The sequence below is a fragment of the Canis aureus genome, chromosome X, assembly GCF_053574225.1.
Source record: "Canis aureus isolate CA01 chromosome X, VMU_Caureus_v.1.0, whole genome shotgun sequence".
NCBI lineage: Eukaryota > Metazoa > Chordata > Mammalia > Carnivora > Canidae > Canis > Canis aureus.
Genome location: NC_135649.1, coordinates 31,756,856 through 31,784,316, shown reverse-complemented (window position 1 = coordinate 31,784,316; position 27,461 = coordinate 31,756,856). Strand labels below are relative to the sequence as shown.

The 27,461-nt window shown below is 42.7% G+C and overlaps 1 long non-coding RNA gene across 1 annotated transcript in view; it reads left to right on the top strand.

The window, feature by feature from the left end:
* The window catches only part of LOC144308714 (uncharacterized), a 78,227-nt gene extending 57,185 nt beyond the window's left edge, over positions 1-21,042 (top strand). The window contains exons 2-5 of the long non-coding RNA XR_013375064.1: positions 8,296-8,354; positions 10,043-10,123; positions 16,734-16,785; positions 16,888-21,042. This is a non-coding gene — a long non-coding RNA (uncharacterized LOC144308714). The remainder of the gene's footprint in view (positions 1-8,295; positions 8,355-10,042; positions 10,124-16,733; positions 16,786-16,887) is intronic.
* The last annotated feature ends 6,419 nt before the right edge of the window (positions 21,043-27,461 follow it).

The window sequence follows — 27,461 nt, the reverse complement described above, 5'->3', positions numbered from 1 at the left end:
GTTCCCCATCCCATCTCTGTTGACTAGGGAGTCCTTCCTGGAGGAAGTGTTGCCCAAGCACTGCAGAGGACTTTTGGAGGTTATCAAGCCTATTCCTTTCACTTTACAGATGAGGGAACACAGGACTATAGCAGAGAAATGGCCTGCAAAAGAGGGCACAAGGGGGCAATCTGGAGGCCAGCCTCTGAGTGGCTGTGCCCTCCCTTGGGTTCTAGTCCCATATTCAGACACTGTACACACTGCCAGATGCAGCTGCTCACTGCCTAACCCTTCCATCCCACCCAGAGCTCTTTCCCTCAAAGGGCTGCAGACTCAAGGCTCTGCTCTATGCCTCAGCACTGGGCCATTTTACCTTTAAACAATGTAAACAGTCTCTCCTGAGAGAATTTAGTATAGTGGTATGGGAGAAGGTGTGTGTGTACACCTTAGGCTGAGAGTGTGAGAGAGTATCTTAAGATTTGGTGAGTTGCTTTTTCTCCTTTGGATTTACATTGTCCTCAGTTGAGTCCTGGAGGGGAAATGAGCCATAGGGGAAAAAGGTAAAAAATAATTATACTTCCAAACTTAATAGCATAAATTTCTCAAAGAAACTTTTAACAGATGCTTTCCGTTCCCCTCTTTCCCACAGCTTTTGCAAATATAATGTCTGTTTTATGGGGATATGGACCTAATAATGACCTATAACACAACCCATTGTGGATATTTGGCCAGCGGTACATCCGAATTCCCCTGAAATGAGTTGTTACAGTGACCTAGTCTACTGTATATGGCACTGCAGGGGGCCTTCACAGTCATCAGGTCCATTTCCTTCCTTCCTCAGATAAGGAATGCAGGCCCAGAGCAGTGGAGGGGCCTACTCAAAAGAGCCCTGAGAGCTCTACCTAGGGAGGGCCAGCTTCTGGGTGGCCTTGTCCTCCTTCCTGTGTGTTGAGGTCAATCAGTTTGGGCAACACACCCAGGTTCACAGCCAGATTCCTATCCTAAGCACTTACCACACTGTCCTGCCCAGAACTCTTTCACCTAAAGGGCTGAAGAGTCAAGGCCCCTCCCCAAGCCATGGTACTGGACCTTTTTGCCTCTCAGAAACTTAAACAACCTTCCCTGAAGGCATGCATTATCCACCTTGGAGTTAGTTTTTGCAGGCCTTAAGAGAGCCTTGCAATTTGTACTCTTCTTAAAAGGCCAAGTGTGATTCCACAACTCTAAATTTCCCCCAATCTTACAAAGATGTGCCTGCCAATTGGCAGTACAATGCTTAAGGAACAACCAGCTGTGGACTTATGTTGAATTAACTCTCTTAGAAAAGCAGGCCAATAGCTTGGAAGCTGTTCTACTGATATTGTAGAATCCAGGAAAACAAAAGACTCCTTCTGAAAGCATGTTCTGTCTTGTTATATAAAGAGACAGAAGAGATTTTAGATGGCATAATTGGTATCCCTGTCCTCCAAAGCACAGCCCCCAGACAAAACTAGGGCTCTTATGAGAACTGCAGAGTTGGATCATAATTTTCTATTTCAAGGCCAAGAATCTTGGTTTAGGACAAATAATGGAGATAAGACCGAGAATAAGGAGGAGTCCCTATCTGGTACCCCCTTGAATTAGGGAGACCAAAAACAAAAACAAAAACAAAAAAACAAAGGATGTTTTGAAATCAGAAGTAGAAAAGAAGGTTGTAGAGACCTAGAGGAGAAATAAATCTATGGCAGTGGCTGAACCCAGACCAGTTGGGGTGTGGGGACATTGGTGATAAGTGAGGGCTGACTGGTGGGTACTGCCCCAGTGAAGAGGCCAATAGAGCACAAGGAGGTAGCTCTAAAACAGCTGGGCTTTACAAAAGAAAACCTATAAGGGAAACGGATTCATTTGTAAATCAGTCAATTCATATGTAAATTTAGATTAATATGTAAATTGGCCCCTAAACTCTCCTTCCAAGGTCTCCATCACAAGGCAAAGCAATAGGGTTTCCTTCCTTTAACTCCACTGGTCATCCTAAAAGGTTTCATTGGGATTAAAATGTTCATGAAAAATGAGGGAAAATCAGGACTCAGAGGAAGTTTTACAATGTGATTCACCCTGACCTAGGTCCCAACTCTAACACCCCAGGAAACACAAAATCACATTTGGCCACATCTTCACCTTAATCATAAGAAATTTCCAAGGATGTCTCATGAATTACATGGACCCACATCAAAGTCTGAACTCCAGTAGGGAGTCAGAAATATTTCTAGGTGTTAAATCAGTTCTGGTATTTAATTAATATGAAACCTTGGACTTTGGAATCTCACCATGGCCAGATTTGCTAGGTGAATAGATTTTTTTTTAAGATTTTTATTTATTTATTCATGAGAGACAGAGAGAGAGAGAGAGGCAGAGACAGAGGCAGAGGGAGAAGCAGGCTCCATGCAGGGAGCCCGATGTGGAATCCGATCCCGGTCTCCAGGATCAGGCCCTGGGCTGAAGGCGGCGCTAACCCGCTGAGCCACCGGGCTGCTTGAATAGATTTTGTAGTGTTAAAACATTGCTTAACTCTCCACTCAAGTGAGTGTTCAGTGTTTATTCGTTCTGAACTGGAAGCAAGGAAGTTAGTTACTAGCTATGAATCCTGACCAACATGTGGGATGTGAAGAGATGAGGAAGTAATCTTCATAGTCATTGAATTGCTGTTCAAGAGCAGCAACCACAGCCAAGGCCATAAATCAGGTCCATTCACCTCACTGTACTCTTCCTCCCCTTGGAAACATGGGAAAAATTCAATCCACAGGCAAAATAAAAATGATATTTTGAATAACTCCGTTAACACCCTCCTGTGCACCATGCACAAATTGGCTTATTCTCTCTCATAACTGGTAGCCTTGTCGTATTGTACATAGATATATCAATTAAATAGAATTACATGGATGCCTGGGTGGCTTAGTTAGATAAGCGTCTGACTCTTGATTTCAGCTCGGGTCATGATTTCATGGTTGTAGGATTGAGCCCCACATTGGGCTCCATGCTGGGAGTGGACCCTCCTTGAGGTTTTCTCCCTTTCCCTCTACATTTGTCCCCCCCTCAACCCCCCCCCATCTCTCTCTTTAAAAAAAAGAATCACAGTAGAAGAGAACTTCAGTTCATCAGGATCATACATGTATTGCAGGAAAAGCCAATATCCAAGAAAATCATTTTTACTTTGCCTAATCTTTTTGTTCTTTAAACTGTAGTATGCATTGTGTTTTGTTTTATATACTCTTTAAAGGAAATCCGAGGAGTGAGCATGCATTCAGTCTAAGAGCCTTCATCTGTTCCAGCTACAGTCATGACAACGAAGTTTGATCTCTGGACTGATGTCTGTTAGATACTACAACCTCACAGCAGTTCCTTAGAACATGCTTACTCCTTTCTGACCCTCCATCTTTGCTTGTGCTGTTCCCATTCCAAACCCTTCCTCATCTAGCTCAGTCATTTGGGTCTTGCCTTTTTTCCTCTCAGATTTTCTGCCTCCTTTCACTCACCTTCTTCCTCTTCTTTCCCTGTCTCAACCTACCTATACCGTGATATCTCCCCTCCCTGAACCATAGAGGAGGCCTGAAGTATGGATCACACATTAAGAGAGAACAGCTGTAACCCATGGCCTCCCACCGAAAACGGTTTTGTGGGTGTCATTCTTATGTTCCCTAACTGCACAGTCAGCACTTGAATTGTCCGACTGGGTGACCTACTGTTTTGTTTCCACACTTGAAGCTTTGGGTGTGCTTTACACGTAGTAAAAAATGAGCAATGATTATAGTAACAGCTGAAACTTTTGGCAGGCTTACTGTGTGCCAAGTACTATGCTGAGCAATATGCATGAATTAGGATCATTGCTATTTTATAGATGAGAAAATAAAGACAGGGAGAGAGTGATTATTTGCCCGGATCACAGAGCTGACAAGTGGTACAGTGGAATTTATTCATCATATATTCCATTCGGTTCACTAACTAGACTCTCAGTTTGAGAAGAAAATGGTTACATGCATATTTTCACATATCTTTTGGTTTTTACAATTTATTTATTTATTTTAGGTGTGGAGCACGCAAGCGCGTGTCTGGTGGGATAGAGGGAGAGGGAGAGAGAATCTCCAGCAGACTCCCCACTGAGTGCAGAACCAACTTGGGACTTGATCCCATGACCCTCAGATCATGACTTGAGCTGAAATGAAGAGTTGGATGCTTAGCTGACTAAGCCACTCAGGTGATCCCCAAATTGGTAGTTTTTTAAAAAAGAGAGAAAAAGCCATCACCCTTTCCTAAGTGAATGGTAGTAAGTCTGTGGACATATAATATCATTGCAGTTTGGAAGCCTTACATGTTAAAAAGCAAGAAAAGGGGCACCTGGGTGGCTCAGTGGTTGAGCATCTGCCTTTGGCTCAGGTTGTGATCCCGGGGTCCTGGGATCAAGTCCCTCATCAGGCTCCCCTCAGAGAGCCTGCTTCTCCCTCTGTCTGTGTTTCTGCCTCTCTGTGTGTCTCTCATGAATCAATAAATAAAATATTTAAATATATATATATAATTTAAAAATAAAAAGCAAGACAAGATCAAAGCTTGGATATGGCCAATATCTCTGCTCATTTGAATTTAATATTTTCAAGAGATGCCTATTTTGGTGAATCTTCCAGTTTATTGGTATGGTTTAACTAAAGATATCTGTATTCAGAAGTCTAGTTCTTTCTTTTTTGAAGTAAAGGGAGCAAAAAACATTTTCCCCATTGAATGCAAACTGCCGCAGCCACTGTGGAAGACAGTATGGAGATTCCTCAAAAAGTTAAAAATAGAACTACCTTATGATCCAGTAATTGCACTACTGGGTATTTACTCAAAGAATACAAAAACACTATTTGAAAGGATATATGCACCCCTGTGTTTATTGCAGCATTATTTACAATAGCCAAATTATGGAAGCAACTCAAGTGTCCATCAGTAATGAATAGATAAAGAAGGTATGGTGTATATATTCAGCCATAAAAGATAGTGAAATCTTGCCATCTGTGACAACATGGATGGAACCAGAGGGTATTATGTTAAGTGAAATAAGTCAGGGGCCCAGGTGGCTCAGCGGTTTAGCGCTGCTTTCGGTCCAGGGCATGATCCTGGAGACCCGGGATCAAGTCCCACATCAGGCTCCCTGCATGGAGCCTGCTTTTCCCTCTGCCTGTGTCTCTGCCTCTTGTGTCTCTCATAAATAAATAAAATCTTTAAAAAAAAAAAGATAAGTCATTTGGAGAAAGACAAATACCATAGAATTTCATTCATATGTGGAATTTAAGAAACAAAACAAATGAAGGGGAAAAACAGAGACCAAAAAACAGATTCTTAGCTATAGAGAACAAACAGATGGTTACAAGAGAGGAGGTGGGTGGGTGGAGGGTGAAACAGGTGAAGGGGATTAAGAATATACTTACCACCATTTGCTTCAATGTGGATGGAACTGGAGGATATTATGCTGAGTAAATCAATCGGAGAAGGACAAACATTAGATGTTCTCATTCATTTGGGGAATATAAATAATAGTGAAAGGGAATATAAGGGAAGGGAGAAGAAGTGTGTGGGAAATATCAGAAAGAGAGACAGAACATAAAGACTCCTAACTCTGGGAAACGAACTAGGGGTGGTGGAAGGGGAAGAGGGCGGGGGGTGAGGGTGAATGGGTGACGGGCACTGAGGGGGGCACTTGACGGATGAGCAGTGGGTGTTATTCTGTATTTGGCAACTTGAACACCAATAAAAAATAAATTTATTATAAAAAAAAATTCATAGATTAGGGCAGCCCGGGTGGCTCAAGGGTTTAGCGCCACCTTCAGCCCAGAGCCTGATCTTGGAGACCCGGGATGGAGTCCCACATCAGGCTCCCTGCATGGAGCCTGCTTCTCCCTCTGCCTGTGTTTCTGCCTCTCTCTCTCTCTGTGTCTCTCATGAATAAATAAATAAAATCTTTTTAAAAAAATTCATGTGGAAACCAGTAAGATATTAAATCTGACTCAAATGAGAAAAAAAAAGAATATACTTACCATGATGAGCGCTGAGTAATGTATAGAATTGTTGAATCACTATGTTTTACACCTGAAACGAATATAACACTATGTGATAACTATACTGGAATAAAATTTTTTAATAATTAAAAATAAAAAAAAACAGGGCAGTCCGGGTGGCTCAGTGCCACCTTCAGCCCAGGGCATGATCCTGGAGACCCCGGGATCGAGTCCCACATTGGGCTCCCTGCATGGGGCCTCTGCCTGTGTCTCTGCCTCTCTTTCTGTGTGTCTCATGAATAAATAAATAAAATCTTTTTTAAAAAAGCAAAAAAACATTTTTTCTACATCATCTTATGATACATTTTGGCATTTGTTAATGTCATATATGTCAGTCACTACTCCAGTATATCCCCTCTGTTTCACTGGTAAGTATTACCCTTTGGAGCCAACATTAGTCTTAATTAATGTTTCGTAGTTTGTTCTAATAAATATGTGGTCATTTGAATCTCTTACGTACTTTTTAGACTGTTCTTTTGTTTTCCTGCGTATTTTTTCATTTTAATTAAAATTGTGTTAAAATTAGAAAATAATTTGGAGCAAATGGTCATATGTACATATATGCTGTCTTCCTATCCAAGAGCATATCTATAGTGAATCATTTTGCAAATAATATCTAAATCTTACGTATTCTGTCAGCATTGCTTATGTCAGAATTCTGGCCATCTATCGGTGGCCCCTAATCTCTCTTTAGCAAGAGGGTCGAATTCTCTTTTTAACCTTCAGTAGCTAAGTATAAGTTGCACAGAAGCTCTTTACACAGACCTAGTTTTGTTTGAGCCTTAACCTTCTTTCTCTGAGGCCAGTAATATCTAGGAGGCCTGATCTTGGCCCCTTTCTTTCTGACATCCAGAACATTCTGGAAATAATTGCTATCCATTCCATAGAGTCTGTACCATCCCATCTACCCCTACTCACCTGTTTTTGTCCTTCTGTCAGCATCTGTAAAACACTTGGGGATCAGGAGATATTCAGAAAAGGTCAAAAACGGGGCTCTTGGGTGGCTCAGTTGGTTAAGCATCTGACTTTGGTTTAGGTCGTGATCTCAGGGTCCTGAGATCAAGTTCCACATCAGGCACCCTGCTCAGTGGGGAGTCTGCTTTTCCCTCTCCCTTTGCCCCTCTCCCTGCTCATGCTCTCTCTATCCCTAAATAAATAAATAAAATCTTTAAATATAAAAACCCGGGGTGCCTGGGTGGCTCAGCGGTTGAGCGTCTGCCTTCAGCTCAGGGCGTGGTCCTGGGATCCAGTCCCACATCGGGCTCCCTGCCTGGAGCCTGCTTCTCCCTCTGCCTCTGCCTCTGTCTCTCTCTTTCTCTCTCTCTCTCTTTGTGTCTCTCATGAATAAATAAAATCTTTAAAAAAAAAAAGAAAAAACCCAATATTTTGATGATGTTATCATAGGTGTATGCATATGTCCAAACTCATCAAAATGTATATGTTAAATATGTGCATTTTTATGATTACGTATACCTCAATGAAGCTGAAAGAAAGAAAACAAAGTTTTTGCTAAATTGGTAAATTTGGTAAGCTTTGGGGAATTAGTCATATGGTAACTTGATCCTTCAAAGAATGGCTTGTTTGTTTACTTGGTCAATTCTGTGACTTGGCTTTTGGTAAAATGGCTCTTGATTAACTGACTTAGTGCCAAATCCGTGACTTCTAATACCAAGCAAATGAGGCAGAATTTTTATCCACAGATAGATCCTCTTTAGAACTTCCCCATGGAAACCGGTGCTTTGTCATGAGAAGGAAAATTCTGGGATTTTATCCCACATAACCATGGGAACAAATCTCTCTTGACTTTCCTTTTCAGTGGCCATTTCTAGTTCCTTTCTCCCTTTACCTTCCGGATGACAGGCTAGATGGGCAGAAGGGACGGGAAGTGTCAGGGGTCTAGTAAAGTTTAGAGTCTGGGTGGTCAACGGGGAGAACCACTGCAGGGTCTTTGTGTGTAGGACCCGCTCCTCGCAATCCTTTATATTTGTTGAGAGCAGCAGCTACTGGAGAAGCCCCAGAAGTCTTTCAGCCTGTGTTCCCCAGAGTTCCCAGAAGGGAAATGTATGACTGCTGCTATGGCAACCATTTCAACCAATGGGATGTAAAGCTGAAGCATTTCTGCCTGCTTCCGTTCTGGCAAGGAGGGGGAAATGGGAGACAGTTGAGAGAAGGAGAGTATAATCAGTCCTAGTAATTATCTGATCTCAAGAAGAGGACCAGTCTATAGTATTCATTTACTGTTTCTTTCCAGCAGAAGATGAGCTTGCAAGGCTGTGCCAGGATGAAGAATAATGACAAGCCTCGCCTGTGGTATGTACTGGGGGTCCTTATTTGCTAGTCACTGGGTTAAGGGCCCAGTATGTGGTAGGCCATTTCTTCTCACAATAGGCATTAATATTTTCATGTTAGATTTCAGAAAACAGAGACAAAGAGCATTAATTTGCCCAAGGCTCAAACCCAGAGCTTCTGTGCTTTTTCCTTGGTTATTCCCAGATTCTGAGATCAGGGCCTCTGTTGTATGCTTGTTGGTTTCCTCTCTTTTTAAAAAATATTTTTATTTCTTCTAAAGATTTTATTTATTTATTCATGAGAGACACAGAGAGAAGGCAAAGACATAGGCAGAGGGAGAAGCAGGCTCCATGCAGGGAGCCCAATGTGGGACTCAATCCTGGAACTCCAGGATCATGCCCTGAGCCAAAGGCAAACGCTCAACTGCTGAGCCATCCAGGCGTCCCTTTTTAAAAATATTTTTGCATTTATTTATTTGACAGAGAGAGAGAGCGCGAGAGAGAGCGAGCACAAGCAGAGGGAGAGAGAGAATCAGGCTGTCCACTGAGCAGGAAGTCTGCTGATGCGGGACTCGGTCCCAGGACCCTGGGATCATGACCTGGGCCAAAGGCAGATGCTTAAGTGACTGAGCCCTCAGGCTCCCCTTGATGTTTTCCTTTAAAGGTATTTTTTATCAGGGCACCAGGCTGGCTCAGTCCATTGAGCATGCAGCTCTTGATCTTGGGGTCATGAATTCAAACTGTGCTGGGCGAGGAGCCTACTTAAAAAAAAAGTCTAGGGACACCTGGGTGGCTGAGCGGTTGAGCGCCTGCTTTTGGCCCAGGGTGTGATCCTGGAGTCCCAGGATTGAGTCCTGCATCGGGCTCCCTGCATGGAACCTGCTTCTCCCTCTCTGCCTATGTCTCTGCCTCTCTCATGAATAAATAAATAAATATTTTTTTAAAAAAAGTCTAAAAACAAACCTAAGGAAAATAAGGATATCTTTTATGAAACACAGATGATAAAAAAAAAAAAAGAAACACAGATGATAGAGAGTATACTATAATGGTTATCAGCATAGAATCAGGAGGAATTTACATAGTGCTTTTTTTTTCTTCAAATTTTCTTGCTTACAAAATGGGGAAAAAAGTGTTGCCTATTGAATAAGATTTTTATGAGGATTAAATCAAATAATTCATCGAAAGATTAAGAACACTGGCACATTATAGCCTTTTTTCTTAAGGTTTACATATTATTACTGTCATTTGTAGTAGGAGGAGTATAAATATTCTTTTATTTTATTTTTAATTTTTTTTGTATTTATTTATGATAGTCACAGAGAGAGAGAGAGAGAGAGAGAGAGAGAGGCAGAGGCACAGGCAGAGGGAGAAGCAGGCTCCATGCACCGGGAGCCCGACGTGGGATTCGATCTTCGATCCCGGGTCTCCAGGATCGTGCCTTGGGCCAAAGGCAGGCACTAAACCGCTGCGCCACCCAGGGATCCCCGTAAATATTCTTTTAAATGGTCTTAATTGGTGATATGAAAAGACCATGATCTGTGTCAGAACCCAGTTTTTTTTCATTTAGTCCATAAAATCTCCAAGGCTGGGAACCCCTGCCTTTAATCAATGTGCTTTGTATATGGAGTGGTTGATTTCCCATGTTGAAGCAACTGGTCTCCCTCCCAACAAACAAAGGAAAGTACTTTGCTAAGTGTTCTCTCTTTTCAGGAAGAGATGCTGAGCTCGCTGCCTGGAAAACAGACACGTTCAGGACTGCCACAGAGATTGTGCTGCTGAGGTGGCATAGAGGTAAGAGCATGGGAGTGGGGAGGAAGGAATGGGGTAGGTAGTGTGACCTCATGAGAAGAAGATGAACCGTGGACTCACAGGGTTGCAAACCACAGATCTGCCACATACTGGCTTCATGACTTCAGGTGGGTTGTTTCAGCTGTCTGAGCCTCCTCTGAACAATAGGATTATAATAGGAATTGACAGGGCTAAAAAGAAGATGAAATGAAGGAATTCCTATAGAGCACCCAGAACATGGCCAGTCTCGCTGTAGGTCTTCAAGTAAACATTAGCTTCCCCTATAATGATGATGAAGAGACTGGTCACAATAGACAGAATAAAAAAAATGGGGCATTGGAAAGAGCCCACATCATCCCTGAAGCTGGGTAAGTTTTCTCAGATTCTAGGAACAGGTGTGGCTCCAGAGCTGAGAATACTGTCGGTGATGGTGACCAGCCTCTGTTTTGCTCCCTTGTCCAGATCCTGTAAAGCCCATCAGACCAGCTGCTATGGATGTTGTAGTGCCACGGCAGGCCCCGAACGGTAGCCCTGCCCTCGTCCTGTGTGCCCTGTGTTTGTGTGTGGTAGAGGGGGCATGCGGTACCTCTAGAATGGGAGCCGGAAACACCCAGCCCCACAGCAAGGGCTTTCCTAAGGGGCAGAGCTCTGACTTCCTTTGTGTCCTACTTTTGGGACAAGGACAGTAAGACCTCTCATAGGAAGTGCTGGGACCATGGGAGAGCGTAAATAGTCTGGCTCCTGGCCAAAAACTTTTGTGTGGTCTTTCAGGCAGTTACAAAGGTTTGTTTGACAGGTGTCATGGAAGGGGGCTGGTTTCTCCACATCACACTTGCTGCACAGCCAAGATCCTGCATTCTCTGAAGGGAGTAGCAGTCTTGGACTCAGGACCCCTGGTCAACGACACTCTTATATGCATTAGCTGCATTCTTAGCCCAGGTGCCTCTGTTTGGAGGCTGCTTTCTCAGGGGCCTATGGCAGAGGCCTTCCTCAGGCACTTCTGCTAAAGCCTCTTCATGTGGGGCAGTAGAGCACCTAAAGACACATTTTCTCCACTCAGTACTCAGGACTTTTTCACTCCTCGCCCTTCATCCTCCCATCCTCCTGCCTCTCGGTCCATGAGATGTCAAGAGCCTTCTGGTCAGGGCTTCCTCCATGGTGCAACCGTTCCTGGATTCCCATGCCAATCCATCTGACCCTTGCTGGAGCCGTTCCGTGGGACAAAATGGAACAGTGGGGTAGTCTGCACCTTCTCTGCTTCACCCCCTGGTCATACTATGCAAGGAAGTGTTTACAGGCTCAACTCTTAGTTTTATTTTGACTTTTTGTTTTAACCGGTTACTCTGAAATCTGGCAATTGAACTCTCTATCTCAGCTCAGCTCTTGAAAAAGATGTGCAGCAAGCAGGGTAGTTGATCAAGCACAATGTTGTTTTCAAAGACCCCAAAGCCTTAAAATCTCATGGGGCACTTCACCAATAGGGTATTAGCAGAGCGTGCTAGCAAGTCAGCTGCAAGAATCAGAGGGTCTCACAAGGCACTTCACCAATGGGTGTCAGGAAGTGGCAGCAGAGGCCGTGGGGCATTCTTAGAGGATGATAGCAATTGTTTTTTCTTTCTTTCTTTCTTTTAAGTTTTATTTATTTATTTGAGAAAGAGAAAGAGAACATGAGTGGGAGGGGTAGAGGGAGAGAGAATCTCCAGCAGATTCTGTGCTGAATGCAGAGCCCAACATGGGGCTTGATCTCAAACTCTGAGATCATGACCCGAGTCAAAATGAAGAGTCAGTTGCTCAACCTACTGAGCCATCCAGACACTCCTCAAATTGTTTATATAAGCTTTTTGGTTCCAAGGTGGACCACTGGTCCTTCTCCTTTGCTCCCAGCACCCTGGCTGAAATCGTTGGGTGGATCAAATTAGAAATCCAACAGTGAGGGACTATAAGAAAGCCAGAGAAGCAATTCCCTCACTACTGTTTCCTGTTCTCTGATGACAGGACCAGAAGTTGTCAGAGACTCTGTAAACTGAGTTGCATCCAATGACTGTTCTTAGATCTAAGCAGATCTCTGGTGCCAATAGACAGCCTGCTCTGTGCATTGTGTTATTGAGACTCATGCTTGTAATAAAAAAATTGCAGAGCTCTTTGAGATTGCTATGTCCAGTGTGCTCTGAGGAGACCTTAGGAACTTGACTAGTTTGCCTCCATGATGAAAGAGGTAATCTCATTAAACTTCATGAAGGACAGTGACTCCTAGTGATGTGCATCACTGTACACACCCTCCTCCAGAATGCCTGACAGTAGCCACTTTGCCTAAGGAGGAAGAAGAATCTCCAGAGGTCAGAGGGTAGGATGACCAGAGACCCTCTTCTTCCTCAGCTAGGTACTCTTTGGGCTCTGACAGATTTGGCATGATGAGTCAATAAAAAACTTGTCTGGAGCAACCTTACAGAAGCTGCGGAGGCCCTGTGCCCAGCCTGGTAGTCTTTTGGGCCTGCAGTGAGGGAGTGGGAACAGTGGATGATGAGATGGTTCACCAAAGATTTTGAGGTTTGTTCATGCTGCTCCTGCTGGTTATTGAGCCCAATTAAGCTTCAGAATGAGGTTAGGTCCGTTGCTCAGCAACGCAAGCTGGATCTTTACTGAGAAATTTCTTGGAACTGAAAAAGTGACGACTGCAAAAATAACAAATTTGACTGACCAAAGCAATGTCAAAATGGTGATCAAGAGCCCCCTTGTGGACTTTCTGGGCAAGAGCTTTTTCCAAATACAGCTCTGGACCCCGTCACCCAGTAACAGGTCTCAAAGGAGGGGATTGATGTGCTCCCCACTAAGGAACTCTGGGCCCGTACCAGGTCATGGGGAACTTGATAGATGGTCCTACCAGGGTCTGCATGGTGATGGCCCTCTGCCTCTCCTGGTGAATCAGGAGTTGAATCAAAGAGCCCCAGTGTCATAGTGTCTTAGCTCAGGGCAGTTATTGGCCTGCTGTTGGGCTTTGGTGGATACTGGGCACATGATCAATGGCTGTGAAATAATCCTAAAACCAGAAATCCCAGTCATGTCACGGATCCAAGCATATGTCTCAAATCACCTGGTGGAGGTGGTTCAAGAGTCTTCTGTACTAAAATATAAATGGTACATACAGGAATGAAGAAAACTGAGCCCAAATGAGGTCTTATAACTCCAAGAAAAGATCTTAGGAGTGTCCTTCTGGCTCCCTGGCATATTTTCCAAGGAGGTACTGCCTCCACCAGCCCAGTGAGGTCCCAGATATATAGGCTTCCTGGACTACAAACGGGCCTGTTCACTGTCTGCCCCTCCTGGTTAACTACTAACAAGCAGGAATGGGGTGCAGCTGCCATCCACATTGAGAGAGACTTTTCCCCTACTGAGTGTGGTAAGGGATGCTTAGTGTAACAGGTGGAGCTTCACACAGGATGAATGGCTGGCTGTCCCTGCCACGTCAACAAAGGAGGCTTGCTGTATTTTTCATTGACTGACTTATGTATTGTGGCTAATGGCCTAGACATTTTGGGGGGCCTCTGGCAAGACTCAGATTGGCGTGTAGAACAAGCCTCCCTGTGGGGACTAGCCACTTGGGTAAAAATCAATTCTGCTCCTAATAAGCTTCTTCTGTTACTCACGTAGATGCTCACCAAGAAACACTCCTGCACCGACATAGGGGGACATTGCAGACGAGCAGACTGCTCGTCAGTCACGCGTCCTTTACCCCAGAGCAAGTGGATATGCTTCTTGGATCCACAAGAAGATGGCCATCAGGAATTCAGTGTAGGGAAGGAAAAATTCTTTCTCTCCCCTTCAGGGTCTTCTAGCTGGACTAAATTAAATTGACGTGAGACAGATTAATGGGAGAAAAAAAACAGTGTCATTATGTGGGCATGGAGGCCCAGTAATGAAATGACCACGGCAGGCAGTTTTTATACTTTTTAGACAAAGAGACAATAAACTTGCAAGAAATTGATGGGATAAAGGAAATAGGTGCTAGGGAGCTTTAATTAGTAGGGAATTCTTTTTTTTTTTTTTTTTTTTTTTTTTTTAGTAGGGAATTCTAAGTGGAATTGAGGCTGAGGTAGTAGATTAGGGGAAAAAAAAAAACCTGCACGATGTTTGTTTCTACAGTTTTCTTGGCTTTAAAGTCTTAATCTCTGGTCATAAGGATGTTTTTTTCACTTTTTAGTACAAGGAGGGTATTTTTCACAGGGGATATTTGTTTCCTGCTTTCTTGGGGACAGGACAGTCTGAGCATCCTTACATTGACTGTTTCTTAACTTTTCTTTAAAATTATGAGTATGCCAAAGTGGCAGATTTGGTGGTGGCTTGCCCATGGCCCCATATCAGAAACCATCCTAGACTGGGTCTACATGCATGGGCATGCATGGGCTGCCACTGTTGTCAGAAGAAAACTGAGGGAAAAAGCTCTGATGTTGGTTCTGACAGTGATGTCTTGGATGTGACACAGAAAGCACATGCACCAAAGCAGATATAAACAAGTGGGACCACATTAGACTAAAAAGCCTCTGCACAGCAAAGGAAACAATCAACAGAAAGAAGAGGAGAAAATATTTGCAGGCCATATATCCAATAAGAGGTTAATATCTAAAATATAGAAGGAACTCATATAACTCAACAGGGAAAAAACAACTAATGGCCTAAAAAATGGGCAAAGGGCCTGGGTAGACAGTTTTTCAGAGAAGCCACACACATGGCTAACAGGTAGGTGCATGAGCAGGTTCTCAGCATCATTCCCCATCAGGGAAATGCATATCAAAACCATGTTGAGGGGGCGCCTGGGTGGTTCAGTGGTTGAGTGTCTGCATTTGGCTCAAGTCGTGATCCCAGAGTCCTGGGATTGAGTCCTGCATCAGGCTCCCCGCAGGGAGCCTGCTTCTCCCTCTGCCTATGTCTTTGCCTCTCTGTGCATCTCTCATGAGTAAATAAATTTTAAAAAAATCTTTAAAAAAAAAACCATGATGAGTTATCACCTTTTGGGAGAGCAAAATTTGCCACCCCAAAATGTATCTCTTTAGCATGAGGATTAATTTAGGCTGATTATTTTTAAGAAACCTCTTCCTTTTTACCTTTACCACTGCCTAAAAGAATTTAGAGAAGAGGACCTCTTCCAGGAAAAGAGCTACCATCCTAGATAATTACAGTAAAGTGTGATGTAGGTGTGGTAGACAGGGATAAGCCCAGCAAAGTCTGTTTGTTAAAATTCCTCTGCATCTTGTTGTGTCTTTCTGGCCCAGCAAATATTCATTTACCAAACATTTATTCTTTTTCATCTTCCTGTGAATGGCTTTCCTACCCTTTGAAGTCTCAGGGCCCTACCCACTTCTCCTTAGTTCAGGATGGCATCCATCCTTCATTTTGCCTATCTTTGGAATGTCTTAGGTTTATGTGGATTCCCCATAGGTATATGATTAAATCTGTTTTTCTCCTATTATTCTATCTTGTGTCATTTTAATTATTCAGCCAACCAGCCAAAAGAACTAAGAGGGGAAGGGGGAAATTGTCCCTTCAACAACAACCTCACACCTGTTGGGGTGGCTACTATCAAAAAGACTGGAGATAACAGGCATTGGCCAGGAAGTGGGGTAAAGGGAACCCGGTGCACTGTTGGTGGGTGGTGCAGCCACTATGGAGAACAGTGTGGCGGTTCCTCAAAACATTAAAAATTGAATTACTGGGCAGCTCCGGTGGCGCAGCAGTTTGGCACTGCCTGCACCCTGGGGTGTGATCCTGGAGACCCAGGATCGAGTCCCACGTCAGGCTTCCTGTATGGAGCCTGCTTCTCCCTCTGCCTGTGTCTCTGCTCCTCTCTCTCTGTCTCTATGAATAAATAAAATCTTTAAAAAAATAATAAATAAAAATTGAATTACTATATGATCTAACGATCCCACTTCTTGGTATGTATCTGAAGGAAATGAAGTCAGTTTCCCCCCCCTCTTTTTTTTAAGATTTTATCTTATTTATTCATGAGAGACACAGAGAGAGAGAGGCAGAGGGAGAAGCAGGCTCCCTGTAGGGAGCCCGATGCGGGACTGGATCCCAGGTCTCCAGGATCAGGCCCTGAGCTGAAGGCATCACTAAACTCCTGAGCCACCCGGGCTACCCTGAAGTCAGTTTCTTGAAGAGATGTCTGCACTCCCATGTTCATTGCTGTATTATTCAAATATTCACAGTAGCCAAAACATGGAAATAACCTAAGTGTCTGTAGATGGATGAATAAAGAAATATATATAAAATCTGAGAGAGATATATAATGTGAGATCTAAATATCTGCTGTCATTTGTGACAACATGGATAAAGCTGGAGGGCATTTTGTTATGTGAAATAAGCCAGACAGAGAAAGCTAAATACTGCATGATCTCGTTCATATGTGGAATTAAAAAAAAATTAAGTAAAACTCATAGAAACATAGAGTTGAATCGTGGTTACCAGAGGCTTAGGCCTGGGGGGCATGAGATGCTGGTCAAAAGAGAAATAAAGTCTGGGGATCTAATGTTTGGTGTGGTGGCCACAGTTAGTAATACTGTACTGTATACTTGACATTTGCTAAGAGAGTCTATCTTTGTTTCTTTTTTTTTTCAAGTTTCAGATATTTATTAATGATTTCCTGCATTTAGAGGGGAAATACTTCCTAGGTAAGTGGAAAATTGTGCCTACAGCTTCTGGAAGACCTTCTTCATTCTAAGCAGCTTTATTGTGAAACATTTCACTTAGAAGTCTCGACCTTCTTTCTTCAGTTTGCTGGAATCTACGTTCGCTGTGTAGAATTCATATCAATTATTCGGACCCAGTTTGTTCCAGGGTTCTGGATTGAACAAATACCAGGTTCAAGACGTACAGCCCAGCTCCAGTACCTCTGGCTCCACTAAATACGAAGAGAGGTATCAAGCTTGGCTGCTTCTTGGAAGATCTTGGAAGATTTGGCAGAACGTTGTGGTGACAGGAGCCTAGAGTCCAAGAGAGAAGAACAGATCTGCAAGGCGTGGGTGCTGAGAAAATAGATCTTAAGCCTTCTTTCTATACACAGAAGAGGTAACTGTGTGAGATGAGGAATGTGTTAAAATTACCTTAATTGTGGTCATCATTTCACAACATATGCATATATCAAATCATATGGCACACTTTAAGAATATACAATTTTGTCAGTTAAAATTAAAGCTGGGAAAAAATTAAAACATCAGTTAGATCCACTGATTGATGGTTCTGTTTAGTTCAACTGTATCCTTACTGATTTTCTGCCTACTGGATCTTTCAGTTACTAATAGAGGCAGTGCTGAAATCTCTCTCGTTAGTAGTGGATTATCTATTGTTCTCTGCATTATTGGTTTTTGCCTCTCGTATTGTGACACTTTGTTGTAAAGTGCATATATTTCAAAGATTATTGTGTTTTCTCAGAGAATTGACCCCCCCCTTATTATGTAATACCCTCTTTGTTCTTGGTAAGTTTCCTTGTTCTAATGCCTTTTTTGTCTGAAATTAATATTGGTACTCCAGCTTTTGTTTGATTTAGTGCCAGTGTGGTACACCTTTCCCCACTCTTTTACTCTTAATATATGTGTGTTTCTGTGTTTAAATTGGGTTTCTTATAGACAGTATATAGTCTGGTCTTGTTTTTCATCTACCCTTACCGTCTCTTCTTTTAATTGACATATTCCCATTTAAAGTGATTATTGCTACGGTTGGATTTCTATCTACCATGTTTGTCAAAATTTTGTATTTGCTGCACTTGTTCTTTGTTTTTTTTTTAATCTTCCTGTTTCTGCCTTCTCTTTTAATTGAGCATTTTTTATTATTCCATTTTCTCTTCTCTCTCAGCGTATCAGTTATATTTCTTTTTAATTTTTTAGTGGTTTCCCTCGACTTAGACTGCGCAACATAAATTTACAACTAATCCAGGTCCACCTTCAAATAACACCGCACCACTTTATGGACAGTGTGGGTATCCCCAGCTCCCCACTCCCACCCGTCAGTAATGCTGCTACCATTTATCGCACTGACCTGTGTGCTGTAATCACCCGCACATTGTGGCTGTTATTCCTTTGAACAGTCGTCCTTTAGATTAAATAAGAGAAATAAAATATTCTATTTTAATCTTCATTTATTCCTTCTCTAACACCTTTCCTTTCTTTGTGTAAGTCCAAATTTCCAACCAGTACCACGTTCCTTCTCTCTGAAGAACATCTTTTAACATTGACTGGTGACAAAAATTCTCTCAGTTCTGTTAGTCTGAGTGCTATGGACTGAATTGTGTCCCCTTCCAAAATTCATATATCAAAGCTCTAAATCCCAACATGACTGTATTTAGAGACAGGGCCTTTAGAAAGGTCATTAATGTCATATGTGGTTATAAGGGTGGGGCCCTAATGCAATATGACTGGGTCCTTGTAGGAAGAGGAAGAGACACCAGGGATGCGTGCACTCATGCACACACATACACACAGAGAGGTAAGGCCGTGTGAGGAGATGGCTGTCTCCAAGCCAAGCAGAGAGGCCTCCAAAAAGGCAACACTAAAGCACCTTGATCTTTGACTTTCAGACTCCAGAACTGTGAGAAAATAATTTTTGTGTTGTTTAAGTCACCTAGTTTGTGGTATTTTGTTAGGGCAGCCCTAGCAAACTACTACAACCAAGAGAATCATTACTTTCCCTTACTTCTGAACGATGATTTTCCTGGATATAGACTCCTTGGTTGGGGAGTTTTTTCTTTCAACACTTCAAATATTTCATTCTACTCTCTTCTTGTTTGCATGATTTTTGAAGCAAGTCTGATGTAATTCTTATCTTTGTTCCTCTCTAGGTAAGGTGTTTTTCTTTTCTGACTTTTTAAAAGATTTTTTTCTTTGTCTTTGGCTTTATGCAGTTTCAATATGATATGCTTAGGGGTTTGTGTGTGTGTGTGTGCGCACGTGCGTGTGCATATAGAGATATATATATGTATATTGGCATTTACCCTGCTCTGTGTTCTCTGAGATTCCTAGATTTGTGGTGTGGTTTCTGTCATTACTTTTAGAAAAATCCCAGCCATTATTATGTCAGATAGTTCCTGTTTCTTTCTCTCTTTCCTTTGCTTTTGATAGTGTCATTATACATATGCTGTACGTTTTGTCTTTGCCCCACAGTTATTAGATATTGTGTTCCAATTTTTTTTTCTCTTTACAGTTCAGTTTGGAAATTTCTATTGACGTATGTTTAAGTGCTCTGATTCTATCTCCAGCCCTTTCGAATCATGTGATGGGTTCATCAGATGAGGTATACTTCATTTCTGTTTCTCATCTTTCCTTTAGATTCTTTCTTAGAGTTTCTATTTCTGCTTATATTATCTGTCTCTACTTGCATGTTGTCCACCTTTCCCACTAAAGCCCTCAGCATATTAACCATACTTATTTTTAATTTCCCTTTCTGATGATTTCAGAATCTCTGCCATATCTGAATATGGCACCTGCTTTGTCTCTTCAGATCGTTTCTTCTTTCCTTTTATCATGTAGGGTTTTTTTGTTGAAAGTCAGTTGGAAATTATCAGGTATTAGGAAGTAAATAGGCCTTTGGTATGATGTCTATTTTTAGCTGGCTAGGAGATAGGCTGTATTTACTGTTTCCTGTGTCTATAGTATCAGAGGATTCAGTTTCTACTGGTGTCTTTCTTATTGTTCCCCAGCATCTTTCATTTCCCTAGAAAACACTTTGTATGTAGAATTTGAGCCTTGTGGTTCTTTTTGGCTATAATGCACTGTTACTAGCCAGGAGCACTGTTGATGTTTGGTCAGGTCTGGACTGAGGACAGGCATTCTGTAATCCCAGGCCTAGATCTCAGTCTTTGAATGTACCTGCGTCATCCCCCCCTCTTCCCCAGCTGAGACCCTCCAGGTGTTTCTCTGCTTTCTTTCCCCACCTCATATGAAGAAGGAAGGCTCAGGGGGCCTGGGGCCAGAAGGTAGCTAATTTCCCTTACCCCAGTCCAGTCAGGCTTCTCCTTTGTTGGGTAAACCTTCGTAGTGGAGAATGCTCTTGGCTGCTTTCAAAATAGTTCTTTCTGGCCTCTCCCTGGCCCAACAGGAGGCAAGTTTGTTCTGATCATTATCAAGAAAACCTTTTGTGGATTCTAGGGGTAAGCACCACGATTGTGGAGGGGTTGGCTAACTTAGATGGGGCCCCCCAGGAGTTTTTCTCTCTCAGGCTAGTTCACACTTGGCTACCCGTAGCTCACTGAAGCTCCCCAAGTCCTGGTTGAAGTTCTGGTTGCGGATGCCAGCAGTTCCTGCCTCAGATGTGCGGAGTTGTATTCCCTGTAATCTGTCATGTCTGTCATCACTGGTTCCTCTGGGTTTGGGGTACACTTTGTCCCATGACCTCAGTTCTCTGATGCATCCAGAAAGAGTCATGGATTTTTAATCTGTTCGTGTTGTTTCTTGTTATGAAGATGGGAGTGAAGACTTGCAAGCCCTTTACGTGTTGGAGTAGAATCTTTCTTTAGATTTTAGACATTGTTCTTTTTGGCTCTTTGGACATATTAGAATATCTGATGAAAGTCTTTTTCTAGGAATTCCAATGCCTAAGCTTCTTTGGGGACAGTTCTGTTGATTGCTCTCTCCCCAATACATGGGCCATACTTTCTTAATTCTTCGTGTGCCTCGTAAAATCTTATTAAAAACTGGACATTTTGAATATCATAATGTGGCCACTCTGGAAATTAGATTCCCCTCCTGACAGGAATGTTGCTGCTGCCTGTTGTAGTTAGTGTCTGTATAGGACTTTTCTGAATTGATTCTGCAAAGACTCTATTCGTTTTTGTATATAGACACTGAAGTCTTGGCTCATTTAGCTCAGTGGTTGGCTAGTGGTGGACAAATATTCCTTAAATGCCTGGAACAAATAAATCTTCCCGTCATTTCTGAGAGGCTCTGTGTGTGTATTGCTTTCATCAATCAATCAGGCAGTTTACAACTCTGTATTAACCTTCACTAGCCTCAAGGTCAGCCAGAGTTGAGAAGTATAGGGCCTTCTCACACTTTCTTGAGCATGTACAATGCCCTAAGCATGTACTTGGCCTTCTAGATTCCCAGAAATATGTCAGAACTTTTCAAAGTTCCTGTGGAGATGTAGTTGCCCAGCCGATTCCTTTAAACTTCTTGGTTAGTCTGTTATTTCCTTCAAGTGTTATCTATTGCCTTAGGCATCCCCACCCACCCACCCCCACCCCCCACCCCCCCACCCCCCACCCCACCCCCACCCCCGCCAAAAAAAAAAACACTTTCCAGTGAATGGTTTTGGCCAATGCCCTCAAGAAGAGATTTTTTTCTTTCTTTCTTTTTTTCTTTTTTTTTTTTAAGCACTAGGCGAGCTTCTCGTCAGTTCAAATAAAGATGAGTCTTTGGAGGAGGGTTTTCCAGTAATCCATTAGGTTAAATAATGAAGATTTGGGGGGATGAGGCCTTAAAAGAGGACCACTCTGCACCCTCCTAGTACTGAAAATGTGGGCTGTTGTTTTTCAAGGCTACCACAGAGCTGTGGAGTGGTAGATGAAACTAGGGTAATTTAAAATACCATAAAATCGGCTGTTTTTGTTGAGATTCAGCTCTTTTGTTGAGTAAACACTCCTAGGTTGGGAGTGTAAAGTAGGACAGACGTTTTGGAAACTGTTTTTCCTGTAACTCAAACAGTTAAGCACAGAGTTACCATATGACCCAGCAATTCAACGCTTGGGTGTATTTCCCAAGAACATCGAAACCATATGTTTACACAAAAATGTTGTGAATATACTAAAACCCACTGAATTATGCACTTTAAAATATGTGAACTATCTCAATATAAATAAGAATTGAAGTTCTGATACATGGACGAACCTTGGAAACATGATGCTAAGTAGAAGAAGCCACAAGAGAAGACCATAGATTTAATGATTTCATTTGTTAGGAAGGTCCAGAATATTGCAGTTCATCAACAGAAAGTAGATTAGTGGTTGCCAGTGGCTGGGGAATGGGGAAATGGTGAGTGACTACTAATGGGTATAAAGTTTTTTTGGGGGGTGAGGAAAATGTTCTAGAATTAGATACAGTCAGGATTGAGGCACAAATTTGCAAATATACTAAAAACCACTGAATTGTACATTTTAACAAGGCAAACATCATGTTATGTGAATTCTATCAATAAAAATGTTATTTTACAAAGGAAAAAAGAATGCTATAAAGAGGATAGATGCACTTATGTATTCAAAAACTATCTATGGAGTATCTGCTGCTTACCTGACATGTCTAGGGACTAGGGACCAGGAATTGAACAAAAGTCCTTCCCCTCATATGCCTGGCTGGCTCAGTCTGAAGAGCGTGTGACTCTTGATCTCAGATTCGTGAGTCCGAGCCCCACATTGGGCGTAGAGGTTAGTTAAAAATAAATAAACCTAAAAAAAAAGTCCTTCCCCTCATGGACCGTATATTCTGGTATTAGGGGAAAAAAAAGAAAATACATAGTTAAAACCTAGGATCCTAAGTGGTGCAAAGGAACAAATAAACCAGGGAAGGAAGAGTGGTATAATTAGACTTAAGGGAGTCACGAACCACCTCAAGAAGCAGGTGGCATTTTAGCAAAGTTCTAAAGGGCAGTAAAAAGGCGAGCCGTGAGAATATCTCGGGAGAGTGTTACAAACAGAGGGAACAGCAAATGCCAAAGCCCTGATGTGGTGATGGGCCTGACAGTTGAGGAACAGCAAGGAAATGAGTATGGCTAGAGTGAGAAGATAGGTGGAGTCGGAGGCATAATGGGGTCACTGAAGGGGAAGGAGCTCAGCTTACATTGGGTCTTGCAGGCCATTGTCAGGACTGACCTTTGTCCTATACTCAGAGTGACCAGTGGGCTTTCTAGGGACAAAATTCTCTTGTTTGCCCCATTCCAGTCTGATTCAGGAACCTTGGGTGCACCTGGTAGGGTCCGTTGTCCAGCCCCAAGTGGAGACATGGTCCAGAGCAGGAAAGCCCAAGAGTACCAGATAATTTGCACCATCCATCCTCGCTCTGCTCTAGATACCCTCCAAGTGGGAGCAGTGAGCTGTGCCCGCTGGATCACAAATGGAGAGTGTGGAGCCAGAAATCCCTGAGCTTTCCTCGTTTCCACCTGACTGGGCCTTCCTAGGTAGGGCTGAGGAAACTGCCCTTAGGGCCGAAGGCTTTGACGGGCTGGCCTGAGGAATAGAAACAGCAGGAAGCTTCTCCCAGCGGTGAGGAAGTCTGACTCCCCCAATTTCGAGTGAGTAAGGATTGCAAGCCATTCTTCCTTCACACCTGGCAGTTATGCAGAGCAACCAAGCTGCCAGGATGAGACATAAGACAGGAAGGGGTCAGAGGCAGGCACAGGAGGAGAAATAAAAGGAATTCATGGGCATGTACCTCTGACCAGACAGTGAACACATGGCAAAACTAAGTCAAAATGATTTTTGGTCCATTTGCATCCTGTTAATATGAGCATTCTAGAGTTGATGCTAGAAGATTCCTTTTTTTGAAAGAGCCTCTCTCCCTCCATAGGCCACTAGGCCCCACATTTAATGCCAGCACGAGCAATATGTTTAACTGAGAATATATTTCTAGGGACATGGACAATTCTGATAATACAGACACTGGAAAATACGATTGTGCTTTTCATCTTCGAAGACTTACCACAGTTTGACTTTGGGAGTCAGCTGGGGGCATTGTTTCCTTATTCTAGACATTGATAGCATCTCTTAGGGTTTCTGTACTTCAGGCTTGTGATCAAGCTAGAGACATTTTGTTCTTTACCCTCGTTTACCAAGCTGGAACAGTAAGCTCACTGACCTGAGCTCCTCGGTTTGCTGTTCCAGGGTGTATTTACCCTATGCAACCCACTTTATCTTTCCGCTGGGTCTGAATTTCCTTCTGGGGGTGAAGAAAATGTTCTAGAAATAGTGAAGATTGATGTGCAAATTTGCAAATATACCAGAAACCACGGAGTCGTACATTTTAACAGGGTGAACATCAGGGTATGTGCATTGTATCTCAATGACAATGTTACTTTACAAAAGAAAAAATAATGCTGTAGAGAACATAAATCCCTCCATATATTTAAAAAATCCCAGTGGAGTGTCCACCATTTACCTGACATTTCAAGGGACTAGGGACCGGGAATCGAACAAAAAATTCTTTTCTCTTGTAGGCCATATATTCTGGTATTAGAAGAAAAGCAGTAAGCTTTTCTTAATAGTATCTCTTAATAATATCTTAAGAAGATCACTTCTTCAAATGTCTCTTAAATACACTCGAGAGTATCAAATAATTTGTTTTCTGGTTTCTTGATTGCCCTTCAGGTATGATCTAGTTTGTTGTTTCTGCTCATTAGGGTCCTAAAAGGCATTAAGTAAACTTTTCTCAAAACAAACTCCATGATGAAGCTTTACTCAGAATTGCCAAAACTTTGAAGGAACCAAGATGTCCTTTAGTAGGTGAATGGATGAATAAGCTGCGGTGCTTCCAGACAGTGAAATATTATTTAGCATTAAAAAGAAATAAGCTATCAAACTATGAAAAGACACGGAAGAACTTTAAATGCATTTTTACTAAGTAAAAGAAGCCAATTTGAAAAGGCTCCATACTGTAGGATTCCAACCGTAGGACATTCTGGAAAAGGCAAAACTGCGGAGACATAAAAAGATCAGTGGTTGCCAAGGGTTAGGTGTCATGGGGAGGATGAGTATGTGGAGCACAGGATTTTCAGGGCAGTGCAACTACTCTGTATGATACCATAATGGTGGATGCATGTCCGTGTACATGTGTTCACATCCATCGAGGGTCCCCTGGTTAATTCTCCAAACTTCTGTGGGGTCTCTCTCCTCCACTCCCGGTAGCCAGCCACATGGCCTCTTTTCAAAAATACGAAATCCTTCCAACTCAGGATCTTTGCCCAGAACGTTTCATCTGGTTTATTCATACTTATCTTTCAGGCTCATCTTTCACATCCCTCTCTTGGAGTAGCCTTTCTTGAGCTCACAGCCTCCATCTGAATCCATTGTATTCTCTCCTGTACCATGTTTCTTATGTGGACACACTTACTTACCACCATCTGTGTATTAGTTTATTGTCTGGGCCCCCAACTGGGTGGCACATTTCATGAGTGTAAGGAAGGCGTTCACCTTGTTCACTGATGTATTCCCACCACGTAGCCCAGGACCCACCTGGAGTCGGTGCTCAGTTGACCTATTGACTGCATGAATAAATGAATGGACTCTGTGAGGTTGATGTTATTAGCTCGGAGTACTTTCGTGATTTACCTGCTGCCACATAGCTAGCAGGTGGACATGAATGGAGGAGACCTCAGAATGATAGTTCCTAGGTGGATATACCACCTGGGAAAGTATTTGCTAAGAAAGTAGGTGGGGGTGGAGTAGGGAGCCTGGAGCAGGCAGGTGAGAAGATTCCAGACCAGTGACTCTCAGGGAGATGATCCCAGGTATGGGGGAAGGGGGCGAGAATGTGCAAGATGCATATTCAGTATGTTACATTTGTTGAAGAATATCTTCTGTTTTCATAAAACAGACTGCTGAGACTATCCCTTCCCTGGCTGGGAAGGAAAACAGGAAATAGGGCACTTTTCCTCTAAAAGGGCAGATTTTTCGGGTTTCCGGAAGGAAGCAGGTTTCAAAGGCGACGCAAGGGCTTTCTTGCATTTCCCTAAGCAGAGCAGCAGGCGGTGGGTGCAGGAGATGGGGGGGGGGGGCTCGCAGAGGTGGAAGCGGGTCTTGGTGACACAGCACCCCACAAGCTGCACGTTCCCATCCCCATCTCACAGACTGCCCTCCACATGCTCCAGTCTGCCCTCCACTTGGACACCACACGCCCCTCCACCCGCAGCACCCTCCCCAAGCTCCATTTTACCCCATGTCACCACCTTGGGTTTTACATCATCCCGCCACCTGGACTAGTCAGCTTGTCATCCTCTCTGCTGGGCAGTGAGTGCCTGCACTTCTCTGTGAGAATAGTTTCAGTGGCCCCATGGCTATCCGTGAAGAAAGGCTAGTTATTCTCATTAGATGGAGGGGGAGAGTGTGATCTGAAGGGAGAGGCCAACGCTGTGGAATAGGGACTGAGGGCAGTGGAGAGTGTGTCTGGGTGTGAATGGCTTTCATTTCTCTGTTGGCTTGGATTGTGGGGTGTGTTGTTTGGGCATGTTGTGGGTTTTTTTTTTTGTCAATATATAGGTTAAAAATAGTCTTTCTGGGGGAAAGACCCTTATTTTTCTAGAGTGCTTTGACACATTTTTGGTGAAATGCATTAACATTCCCTTTTCAAAAGACTGATGGGAAGCAAAGAATGGGAACAACTTCATATGCCAAAGAAACCGGATAAGATGTGAAGAAACTGTTGATCAACATTTAAATCCCCTCATGCTGGTTTTGTTTTTGTTTTTAAGAACTTTGCTAGGAATGAAATTAGCTAAGTCAAAGAATGCTAGAGCTGGGAGGAGCTTTTGAAATGAAAACAGCTTCTTGTTGTTACATATATGTAACAAGAAGCCCAGAGAGGGTAAGTGACTAGTCCAAAGTCTTAGAGCACTTGAGTGCGGTTGGGGGCTGATTTCTAGGCTGGAGCTCAAGTGGGAAGCAGTATCTCTCAGTGAAAGGACAGTAGTGTGATTTTTAAAGATTTTATCCTATTTTTTTGTTATATTGTTATAATAAGAGAAGTTGGGAGAACTTAATGTTTTAATTTACCTGGAGTCCTACCACTTCCCAAATGATCGTTGTTAGTATTTTAGCTGCATAATTTTCCAGACCTCTTAATGTATATGTATCCTGGCAAAAATGCTATATTTATTAAAATTGGATCACACTGTGCATACTTTCCTGCAATGTAATTCGTAACAGATGCTTAACTATTGTATTGAGTGGATGTACTCTTATCAATTTAATCAGTTCCTTATGATAGACATAAAAGCTTTTTCAATTGTTAAGCTCCTACAAAAGATGCTGCATTAAAGATTCTTGTTTGAACATCTTCTGCTGAAGTACTCTCTACTTATTGACTGGTGGGAATTTTTGTAGGAATGTAGTGCCACGGTGTAGGCTGAGTGTGAAATCTGGCTCTGGAACTGTGTCTTTACACAAATCACAACCTTTCTAGGCTCCAGTTTCTTCATCATTAGGTGGGAGTGATCCTACTACTGCTTGCCTGGAGGTGCTGGGAGGATTAAATGAGAGAATACGGGTAAAATCATTAGTACCTAGCACATAGCAAGTCCTAAATTTGTATTAGCTATTACTACTACCACAAGAGGATTAGTTTGTCAACAAAACCCCTTCAGTTTTCTATTACTC